The sequence below is a fragment of the Pleurodeles waltl genome, chromosome 1_1 (assembly GCF_031143425.1).
Source record: "Pleurodeles waltl isolate 20211129_DDA chromosome 1_1, aPleWal1.hap1.20221129, whole genome shotgun sequence".
Lineage (NCBI taxonomy): Eukaryota > Metazoa > Chordata > Amphibia > Caudata > Salamandridae > Pleurodeles > Pleurodeles waltl.
The window spans coordinates 814,527,027-814,539,404 of NC_090436.1; positions in this window are offsets into that span (position 1 = coordinate 814,527,027).

Consider the following 12,378-nt stretch of genomic DNA (forward strand, 5'->3'; position numbering starts at 1 on the left):
CACTTGTTTGCTGAACGACACCTTCCTGCACCATCATTGGACAGTCCCACTTCCAATGTCCGACCGCTCTGCAAGCGTGACATGGCAACACTCTCTTCATTACCTGCACATCATTCTGGACCACTGCAGTATTCAAATCAGGACCACGGTTTCCATTACCAATTCCTCCGCGCTCTTTACCTCTCATCTGATTTTGAAACAACACATTTCGCTGCTGCTGTGGAAAATGTCCCTGCATCCCTGTGTGTGCTGCTTTAATCTGCATCACCATCACCTTTTCCGTCCAGAGTGTGCTCTGGCATTACTTGTGACTGCACTTGAGGCAGTAAAAGTGGAGTTGGCTCTGTCTGAACCAACATCGGTTTTGGGAAAACCTGTCCTGTTGGCACTATTAGGTTTGTGGCAGTTTCCACTATGGGTACATCAGGGTAAATTCCCTGGACATTTGACTGTGGCACCTGATGTTGTGCTACTGGAATAATAGGTGTATTAAGACTGCTCTACATTGGCTCTGTGCCATACTCGGATTAACGTGAACTGGACTCATTGTTGCTTTAACCTGTGTCAGGGGTGAAGGATTTACAGTAGTACTCGGACCACTGTCTTGAGTAGCAAATGGTGGGGGTTGATTTTTCAATAACTGCAAAATAAACCCATCATCGTCTGCCTCTTCCTTAAATGTCAATGATCCTCTAGACTCCTTGGGTCTCCGCTCCCTACTCTCGGAAAGGCTCCTGTTTGTTTTTCTGGTTGTTTTCCTTCCTTCTCCCTCACTGTCTTGTGTAATCGCTGGAAACATTTTAATCCCCTGTAAAGTCTCTGCTCTACAATTTCTGAGCACTGTCCCATCTAGCCTCCGCTAGTGTCTTTTCTGCCTTTTTTGTTCTCCTCTCAAATTTTTGCTGCTGTTGCTATCTGAATACTAACTCCCAGATTGCTAATGCCTCAAACTGTGCTGGTTTTAGAGGGGGTTTCAGATTATATAGCATCCTCCTCAGATTCTCAATGCTCCTCAAGTTACATGTTCCATGGGCTGGAAACGCTAAGCTCCCATCCTTCTCTGTCACTTTGCACCACTGTTTCAACCAAAGACATGGTGTGACACCCTGCTCTTCGATTACAATATAAGCTGGTGTACCTTCTGGCAGTGCAATATCCCCTATACTCGATGTATGATAGCTATCTCCCCTGAAAGCACTCTTTAAAGCTTTGCATTTTTTTATCTTTGCGACCTTTATGTTATTCAAAATCAAATCAGGAAGTGGCTTTCAACGTAAGGATTCTCTTCACCCACCTTCTCGACCAATTGAGCTTCACGGACGGCTGCCAATCCATGTGCGACCCTTCTCACTAACCAACCTTTGCGGGCGCAGCTCTAATGACGTCACTCTCAAACGTACAGCGGCTGACAAAGTCTTGCAGCTTGTCCTCCCAAACTTAGATTCACACTGAACTAATGCAAAATTATCACGAGCACTAAACAAAAATCAAAACTCAATTTGTTCATTTACTATTGGTAGGGTAACACAATTGCTTCAGAAACTTTACGGATTTTTCACGGACGGTGTTTCGCTCTAGCAGCTACTCCTTCTTTCTCAGTTTCCATGATTTGCAGGCAAAATTCGACCCACAAATTTCACTCTCAACTGATGAATGGATCTGTCCTAGTGCACATAGGACTTGCCAAATCTCAGGTGAAAAATGATTTCACTCCCTTTGACTCACACTCTGACTTGTCGACCAAAGCTGATCGACCAATTTGACTAGACAAATTGCAATAAAAAAACAAGTGTCTCATACACTTTTTCAATACACTCCGGACTCTTAGACAACGCAGGGTCCGTATACCAACAACCACTTGGACAATTTGTGAGCACCAAGCACCACACACATGTGAAGTTCGATGACTTCCCTACTCTCACACTTCGGAGTACGCATACTCCTTCCACAACTTAAGTTGGAGTACGCAAACTAGCCTCACAAACATCACAATTCACCTGCGATTTGCATAAGCTGTGCAAGCCCAAAACCTACTCCATTCACACTGTCACTTGAATGCTGAGAACATCCTCAACCAATCATTGGCAAGCTCCTAGATTCTATGAAAGTCATTTTAGGTAAATAGGGGCACATTTTCTTTCCCCTTTGTATCATCGAATCTAGAAACATCCAAACTTGCACCAATTTCTCCAAATCTGCAAATTATTTTGCTCTCTGTAAGATATTAACCCTTACCCTACCATCATCTCTGGGGACACCTGTTATTTCTCACTTTCAACCTCTGGGACCAACACTGTACTACCTATATCTGGACTGTATGATGGGCTCTTAAGGAGACAAACCATGTACCGGGCCTCTATGATGGACTCGTCAGGAGACAAACCATGTACCGGGCCTCTATGATGGCCTCTTAAGGAGACAAACCATCAGTCTCTGCTACCATGTAAATTAGCGCGTCAGACCTTATTCAGTACAAGCGAGACGCGTATAGGCTGAAAGACCTTTTGACTGCACTTCAAGTTTTTCCCACCATATAACCCAGTACCAATACAAATCAAGAGCAAATAACAATCAATGACATTAATAATCAATAACAGTCAGTAATTTCCACACACAATACACCTCACAGCAATAAATAACCACACCTTTATGTAAAAGTTAGAATATTTATTTCCCCATATTAACAATGCTAATGTCACGTAACTTGGGTGGTCATTATGACATTGGAGGTGACTATTAAAGTGGTGGTAATACCACCAAATTATGACCATGGCGGTGACAACTCCCATAGACAGCCAATGTACCACACCAACTGCCAGGGCGTTAACATCACTGACCACGGAGGTAGCCATCAACAGCCAGGCGGAAGGCAAGGTACCGCCCACCATATTAAGACATAGCAAACCACCACACTTTCTGGGATGGTACCAACGCCATCAAGATCCTGGTGGAAATAGAACACAGAAGACGAAAGACTCACCAACAGAGACACATAGGAGATCAAGGCCGCCATGGAACCGGAACTTCAAGTCTTCCTGATGCTCTTCCATGCCATGCTTCACTTGGAACACCAACGCCGACGAAGATGATGACGGTGAGTACAGCTGCCAAGCACACAAAGGAAGGAGGGAGGAAAAGGAGAGTGACACACACATGCACAACACACACCATTCACGCACACATCATACACACAACCCGCTGCAGAGGAAAACCGGTCTCACAGGACACACGTCATAATAGTGCAAGGACTACATTTATCCAGAACTGATTGTGTAATTTGATGCTAACATCCACCATATTGTCCATGTGACAAGAAATACATGAGTCGCTGTTCAGAAAGGGCCAATGGCCAGTCCAAAATACAAAAGACCCACATGGCCACAGTCCAAGGCCCAACTCGTTCCCTGATGTAATCTGCACTATACTGTGCAGGGGCATTGTGTTGGGAATGGCTAGGCACCTCAGGGGGAAGAGGGGTGGGAGCACTTTAGCTGAACTGGGGAACTTGCCCACTTGTGCTGGAGGGGCCTCCATGCCTATTTAAATTTGCTGGTGAGTGCAAGGTCACAGTCTCTGAGGTGGGGAACCTGCCCACTACAGTCTCTGAGGTGGGGAACTTTTCCACTGGTTCTGGAGGGGGCTCCTTGCCCATTTCACTTTGCTGGAAAGTGCAAAGTCACAGTCTCTGAGGTAGGTAACTTGCCCACTGGTTCTGGGGGGGTGGGTTCCTTGTACAAACGTCCCTGGAGGGTGGCCTACATGCCCCATGCTGGCGGTGAGGGCTGCTGTGTCCCAGCTGGAGATGAGGGATGCTCTGTCCCAGCTGGAGGTGGGAACTGCTGTGTCCCAGCTGGAGGTGAGGGCTCCTTGCCCACTGCTGTTGGAGGGAAAACCCTGCCAGACTCTGCTGGAGGTGAGGGCTCCTTGCCCACTGCTGTTGGATGGGAAACCCTGCCAGCCTCTGCTGGAGGTGAGGGCTCCTTGCCCACGGCTGTTGGAGGGGGCCTCTTCCCTCTCTTAGTTGGTGGAGTGGGAACCTTCCCTTTCCTGAGTGGTGTAGTGGGATCCTTCCCACTCTTGGGTGGTGGAGTGGGATCCTTCCCTCTCTTGGGTGGTGGATTGGGATCCTTTCCTCTCTTGGGTGGTGGAGTGGGATCCTTCCCTCTCTTGGGTGGTGGAGTGGGATCCTTCCCCCTCTTGGGTGGTGGAGTAGGATCCTTTCCTTTCTTGCCTCCACGACTAGGAGTTGCCTCCACTTTCCCCGTGGACTGCCTGGCTGAGGTACTGGGCTGGGTCGTTTTTGACCCTGCTCTTACGGGCAGGACGGGGGGTGGATAGAGGGAAGAGGTCAAGTTGGGCAAGGAAAAGCTTCTTAGGGACTGTGTGGTGGGATGAGGGAGGAGGGATGGGAGTGGAGGTTGAGGGAGTAGTTGTTGGAGGTGTATGTCTGCTGGACTTGGGTGCAGGTGCATGGACAGTGTGCTGATGTGAGGTGGATGGCTGTTGGGTGTCTGAGTACTTGCGTTTGTGTCTCTTAGGAGGGGCAGACAGGGTGGGAGAGGACACAGGGGACGCGTGGATGGATGTGGTGGAGGTTTCTGTAAGTGAGGTGTGTGTGCTGCTTGGAGTGGTGATGGTGGTGGTGGCTGTTGATGAAGTGCATGCAGGGGTGAGTGCGGATGTGACAGTGAGGCAGGTGGAGGAGGAGGAGGACACAGTGGTGGACTGCCCTACAGAGATGGATCTCAGGTGGTCAATAGCCTCCTCACTGAGGGCAGCAGGGTTCACTGGGGCAGGGCCTGAGGTGCCTGAGGTGCCTGGGGTAGGGCCTGAGGTGCCTGGGGCGAAGGAGATGCCCACCTGCCTGGGTGAATGGGCACAGCCTACTCAGTGAGGGGCTACTGGGAGGGCAGTGCTGGTACAGAGGCAGTGGCTGTACCTGTAGCTGGGGTGGTCCCAGAAGTGTCCGCCACCACCAGGGAGCTTCCTTCGGAGGAGGTATCTGAGTCAGTGTTGTTACCTCCTGTCTCCGTTGTGGTGCTCCCCTCGCCCTCCATCGCACTGGTCCCCTCGGCATCGGTGGACTCTGCCTCCTGGGTTCTGTGGTATGCAGCCCTGGGTTCTGTGGGATGCAGCTCCCTCTGTCACCGGTGCCCCTGCTTATCTGCCAGATGATGCTAATGCACACATGGACAGCATGACAGATGAAAAAGCTGGGGAGAGAAAGGGAGCACTGGGTCAATTGCAGCACCAACACCACAGATGGCATACACATTACTGTCACACACAGGGATCAGGATTGAGCACCATCCATCACACTGGCATTATATTGGCTATGTACCACAGCAAGATGTGAGCCAGCCCCCGCCAACTGCACCCCTCCTGGGAGTCTCTAAACCCTGTCTGACATGGAATGCAACCTAGCTAGGTTACCAGATTTAGCAATATAACCATTACCCTTGAGCTGGATCACCCTGCGATCTCTGAGTTGGCATTAAGGGCCACCCACTAACCGACACCCACCACCAGGTTCCCATGCCACCTACCAATCATAGCTGTAACACACACTGTACTCACCCCCTTGTGGCTGCTGTGATGCCCTCAAGCCTCCATCCAGCTCTGGGTAGGCCACCGGCAGTATGCGGGCCATCGGGAGGGTCAGGTTCCAACGGGCACCCCCCCTCGTTGGGAGGTCATCCCCAGCTGGGCCTCTGCAGATTTCCAGGCCCAGTGTCTCATATCCTCCCACCTCTTCCTACAGTGGGTGCTCCGCCTGCTGTAGACCCCCAGGGTCCCCACGTCCTTGGCGATGGCACGCCACTATCCCTTCTTCTGATGGGCGCTGACCTGCAGAGGAAACACAGATAGGAGGACACCATTACACATACAATCCAGCCTGACACACATACGTCCCACAAATCCTCTTCCATCCCCATTGGCACCCACATCACCCAGCGCCCACCATGTACACTACCACCAGACATACGACCCCCCCAAATGACACGATGCTTGTACACACATCTCCATGCAACCTTGTCACATGCCTCGTGCCCAAGGTGTACTCACCTGTTGGTCTGGTGGCCCATACAGCTGCCCATATTGGGGTAGGACCCCATCCACCAAACTCTCCAACCCATCCGAAATGAAGGCAGGGGCCCTTTCCCCAGTCACACAGGCCAGGATCCAGACACAGGTTACAGCAGCACACACAGTGTAAGTGTTTCCTGTGGAAAGTCAGGAATCAAGTGAGGTTATGGACAGAAAATGGCAGTCACGTACACAGCAGTGTACACCGTCACCGCTGCCGGTGATCCCCATTGGCCACTGAACTCCATAGACCCCCAAGTTATCCAATGAGGAATAGCACGGCTGTGCAAGACCGCCTTCCACATGGTGCGCAAAGCCGGCAGCGTTACCTTACTTCCTCCTGTCCCTACATACAGGACAGGCGGTCGCCATTTTATGGTGGTGGACAATATTCAGATAATCGAGAACTGCGTCATTTCTATAAAGTGCACATACATTGCCATTCCCAATGTCCCATCACATTACTGTTCTATGTACACTGAGGTGGTGGTTCCATTATTCAAATTGTGACAGTCTACTCACTCTTGTGTCCCCTAGATACCCACCACTGCAGAGGAATCGGAGGAGGAGACAAGACCCTGTGCACACACCCCTTGTGGACTTGGCTACACTAGAGGACAGGCACATAATACTCACCTATAGACTGGACAGGGCCACAATCACAGAGCTGTGTGCTCAATTGGAGCCTGATCTGTCATCTCACTGGGATCCCTCCTCTAGTGCAGGTTCTATCAGTGCTCCTTTTCCTGGCAACTGGTTCTTTCCAAGTGACAGTGGGCGTGGCAGCAGGAATGTCACAGCCAATGTTCTCAATCGTGCTGGCAAGGGTTTTCTCTGCCCTAGTGAAACACATGTGCAGCTACATTGCTTTCCCCCAGGTGGAAGATTTGGCCCCTGTGAAGTCAGGATTCTATGCAATGGGACATATACCCAACATTATTGTGAGTATTGACGGCACACATGTTGCGTTTGTTCCCCCCCCCCAGAATGAACAGGTGTTCAGGAATTGAAAGAGTTTCCACTCACTCAATGTGCAAATGGTGTGCCTGGCTGACCAGTACATCTCCCACGTCACTGCCAAGTATCCTGGGTCGGTGCATGACGCCTTCGTCCTGAGGAATAGCAGCATCCCAAATGAGATGGCACAACTACAGAGGCACAGGGTGTGGCTAATTGGTGATCCTAACTCCCCACCCAATGTATGTCAGTGTATGCCTTCTGGTGTTAACCCCATACCATTGTGTAAGGCTAATGTTTGTCCCTCAATACTTTCAGGTGTCTCAGGCTACCCAAACCTATTGTGGCTCCTGACCCCTGTGAGGACAGGGGCTGAGAATCGTTATAATGATGCACATGGGTGAACCAGGAGAGTTATTGAAAGGACCTTCGGCCTCCTGAAGGACAGGTTCAGATGCCTCCATCTAACCAGTGCATCCCTGTGCTACTCACCCGAGAAGGTCTGCCAGACAGTAGTGGCATGCTGCATGTTGCACAAACTGGCCCTCAGACGAAATGGGCCTTATTGGCAGGAAGAGGAGACTGGAAACGCCCCTGTGGCAGCAGTGGACACTGAGGACAGTGAGGATGAGGAGGCAGAGGATGAGGATGTGGACACCAGAACATCATCTATACGTGAATACTTCCAGTGACACAGAGGTGAGACAGTGGAACTGACCATTCCTTTGATTATTGATGTTTTCTGTGTGGCTGTAATAGGATGGCATTCACTTCCTTTGCATCTCTACTTACTGTCACCTTTGGCTTCTCATTTTGCAGATATTGGTGAGATGACAACTGTGTACTGATGTGATGACTACAGAGAGATACAGGCCATGCAATGTATGCTATCACAGTATTCAGATCATTTGAACATGATGTGACTGTTTCCATATATGCACATTTTCATCACATAAAACACTTTCACTCAGGTTGTTTTTCAAGAGTGTTTATTGTAGTGAAAATAATTGATGGAAAAGTACAATGGAATGGGGTGATGGTTGAGGAAAGTCCAGGGTATTGTTCCAGTCTGTTTGTAGCACAAATCCAGTGTCCAAGGGGCAATAGGAAGGGGAGCAAAGGCAGTTCAAAGTGGACAAGGTGACAAGGTGGGACACAAGGGGGACATTGAGGAGGGTCTCATTTCCTGACAGTGGACTTGGTCTTGGCAAGTGTCTCTGGCTTCTGTCTGGGTCGCAGGGCAAGCTTGCGGGGTGGTTCACCTTCTGCAGGAGGAGGGGTGCTGGTGGCCTGTGGGTCTTGTGGCAGAGCCTCCTGCTCACTAGCTGCAGCGGAAGTGCTGGGCTGGTCAGTAGACTTGCTAGTGGTAGGGGCTCTCTGGTGTGCTGTCCTTTCCCTCATGATGTTGGCCAAATCTGCCAGTACCTCTCCTGTGGAGACCATGGTGGTGTTGAGGGCCTGCAAATCCTCCCTGATCTCCTGATGGTGTCCCTCCTGCAGCTGCTTGTTCTCCTGCATACTGGTAAGGATCTGGCCTATTTTGTCCTGGGATTGTTGGTAAGCCCCCAGGACATTAGTGAGTGCCTCCTGGAGAGTCGGTCCCTGGATCTGTCCTCCCCCGGGCACACAGCGGTCCTCCCAGTGTCCCTGTTCCCCTGTGCCTCTGTCCCCTGAACAGTGTACCTACTGCCACTGACCCCAGGTCCCTAATTGTCTTGGATGTGAGGTGTGGACTGGGGTCCCTGTGCAGGTGGCAAAACTGATGATTGACGTGTCCTAGGCACAGAGGTGTGGGGACGGGTGGGTGCTGTGGTGTTGGTTACTGATGGGGGATGCTCTGTGGTGAATAGTGAGTGGGCTGGGGTAGCCGACTGACCAGTGGTCCCTGATGGGCCTGGTAGTTCATCCAGATCCAGAAGTCCAGAGTTACTGTCATCACTGGGGGCATCTTCTGTTGGGGGACTGGTTAGTCGTGGCACCTCCTCTCCGCTGAGATTGGCTGGGGCACCTATGGGGAAGTAAGTGATTTATTATACTTCATGTCTGTGACATATTGTACATCCCTTGTTTCCCCTCTATAGTTGCTGTTGCCATGCCACCTCGGTTTGTGTATGCTGATGGATTGTGTGATTGTTAGTTCTCCAAGCTGTGCATGCTTTGGTGATGGGTGTCCATGCAGGCCTGGGAGGGCTGTCCATGCATTGGCATAGCATGCAGGACTTGGCATTGGGGTTAGTCAGATGTGTAGATGCAATGTGTGGGATGGAGTGGAGTGATGGGAGGGAGGTGGAGGAGGAGGGATGGCATGCATGTATGGGGGTGATAAGTAGTAAATATTGACTCACCAGTGTCCAGTCCGCCGGCTACTCCAGTGAGTCCCTCAGGATGCTGAATTGCCAAGACCTGCTCCTCCCATGCTGTGAGCGGTCGGGGAGGAGGTGGGGGTCGCTGGATGGCGAGCTGCTACCTTGCTGCCACGGAATGTACCTTTCTGCATAGGTCATTCCACCTCTTCATGATGTCGTCCCTTGTTCTTGGATGCTGTCCCATGGCGTTCCCCCCTGTCAACAATTCTCCACCATAGCTCCGTCTTCCTGGCAATGGCTATTTGCTGTACCCGTGCTCCAAACAGCTGTGGCTCTACCCTGACTATTTCCTCGACCATGACCCGCAACTCCTCATCTGTGAAATGGGGGTGCCTTAGTGAGGACATGGGTGTTGTGTGGTGTGTGTTGTGCAGAGAGTGTTGAGTGATGTGGTGGGGTGTGGGATGTGGGGTGCATGACGGAAGGATGGGTGTTTGTGGTGTGTGTATGTAGATGTCTCAGTGGTCTTCTTGTTAGTCTTGTGGCGCTTACTGGTATTCGTAAAGGGTGGTGTGTAATGTGGGTGTGTGTTTTATAGTGCTATGGGTGGGTGTGTGTGGTGTGTGTATAATTGTTATGTGTGTGATTTTAGTTTTGGCCAATGTTGTGTTGTTTTGTATTTGGGTGGCCATTCTGAGCATGCCGGTGTGTACCACCAATGGTTTACCGCCATTGAATGTCTGCCGTGGTGATTCGTGGGTCATAATGTGGTGGGCGTTGTTTTGTTGGTCTAACAGTATGGGTGTTCATACCGACACTTTACCACTGACCTTTGGGCTGATAGATTTGTGTATGTGGCAGTATTCTGTCAGTTTGGTGTGTGTGTATCACAATCTGGCAAACGGATAGTTGCCACCGTGGCGGTATGTTGGCGGCCTTCACCGCGGCAGTAAGCAGCATTTACCACCAATGTCATAATGAGGGCCTTAGTCTCAAAATCAAACGAAAAACATACAGAAACAATACTGGCTGACCAAAGCAGCAAAAGAATCACAATCTAATCAAAGCTTGAGGTACTACACATTCTAATGTTACAGTACAAATTAATAGGAAGAACGACTGCGCAAATGATATAACGTACCTTTAGATCCAGCAAGCAAAAGACTTCAACTGGTATTACATGTAGTGAACTTCATCAGTGAGAACCCTTAATAACATAAATTAGAATAGCACGTTTGGGCTTCATGCAAAACAACCTAGTCACACAAATTTGGAAAAACACTCTAACTATAGCTCTATCAAAATAGCGGTTGGTACCTAGGAACAAAAGCAAATGGACATAACAATCAGTAACATTGTCAGTATACCTGTCCTCAATATGGTTCAGCAAGCTGTGACAGTCCTTGTCAATAGGACATCAGTTCGGTCAGCAATACATCAGGATTCAGCATCAAAGTTCAGAGTAAGCAAAGTCTCTTTAAGCAGTAAAGGGAAGCACGTCCATTCTCAGGACGGTCGAGAAAACAATAGCCTAAACTCTCAAAAAGAATAAGGAGAATTATCTCTCTCCTCTCTGTGCGGTCTGGCTAAGTTAGATTTCTTAAAAATACTTAAATAAATGGTCAAGGAATGGCATGTTGACATCTAGTCCAATGAAACTAAAACCTTATATCTAAATTTCTACTAGTACATGGTTCACATGTCGATGATTGGCTCCTCTTCTCCCGCTCTCGTCATTCGGTTCATCAGGTATCAATATTGTTGCAGCTTATACTCTAGTCAGTGCATCCATTGTCTTCTCCTGGGAAGGTCAGTCTTACGCACATTGTTTCACTAGCAAGGACAGCATATTCTAACAAGCAGTTTCTCATGAGAACTAACCTCAACTACAGGCACATGGTAAGTACAGTGGAAAAGAACAGTCTAATTCTCTAAGCATCCATTTTATAAAACGCCTAAGAAATGCAGCTTGACATGAGGCCATACAACCAGGCCAAGACCTCGCTAAATTAAGGCCTATGATTAACAAAGCTAATACAAAATGCATAACTCTGAATATGACACATTACTACATTATTCAAATATAAGCTCAACATTTCACATTAATAATAATGAACATTGGTGGCCACTCTGTTGGACGCACCTTCAAATGTGTGCATTATTTTTCTCTAGATTAATGCATTTTTTACACAAATCCAACACTCAGAATACATGAATATTCATAAAAAAACTCAGCGTTGACAATATCAAGGTAAATGGAGGAAAGTGGCAGCCCATCGAACCATGCAGGGCAGGAGGGAGGGGGCTGGTGCATGAACTTGAACAACAGAAGGTAGGGAGGAGGCGGATGGGGGAGCAAGCTAACTATTGAGGGCAGGCGGAAAGGGCATTAGCAGAACAATGGCCACACATGACTGTAATGAGGGAGCAGGGGCATGGACTTGGACAGTAGATGGCAAGGAGGATGGGGGCAGGAGCTACAATGTATATATATATATATACAGGGAGTGCAGAATTATTAGGCAAGTTGTATTTTTGAGGATTAATTTTATTATTGAACAACAACCATGTTCTCAATGAACCCAAAAAACTCATTAATATCAAAGCTGAATATTTTTGGAAGTCGTTTTTAGTTTGTTTTTAGTTTTAGCTATGTTAGGGGGATATCTGTGTGTGCAGGTGACTATTACTGTGCATAATTATTAGGCAACTTAACAAAATAAAATATATACCCATTTCAATTATTTATTATTACCAGTGAAACCAATATAACATCTCAACATTCACAAATATACATTTCTGACATTCAAAAACAAAACAAAAACAAATCAGTGACCAATATAGCCACCTTTCTTTGCAAGGACACTCAAAAGCCTGCCATCCATGGATTCTGTCAGTGTTTTGATCTGTTCACCATCAACATTGCGTGCAGCAGCAACCACAGCCTCCCAGACACTGTTCAGAGAGGTGTACTGTTTTCCCTCCTTGTAAATCTCACATTTGATGATGGACCACAGGTTCTCAATGG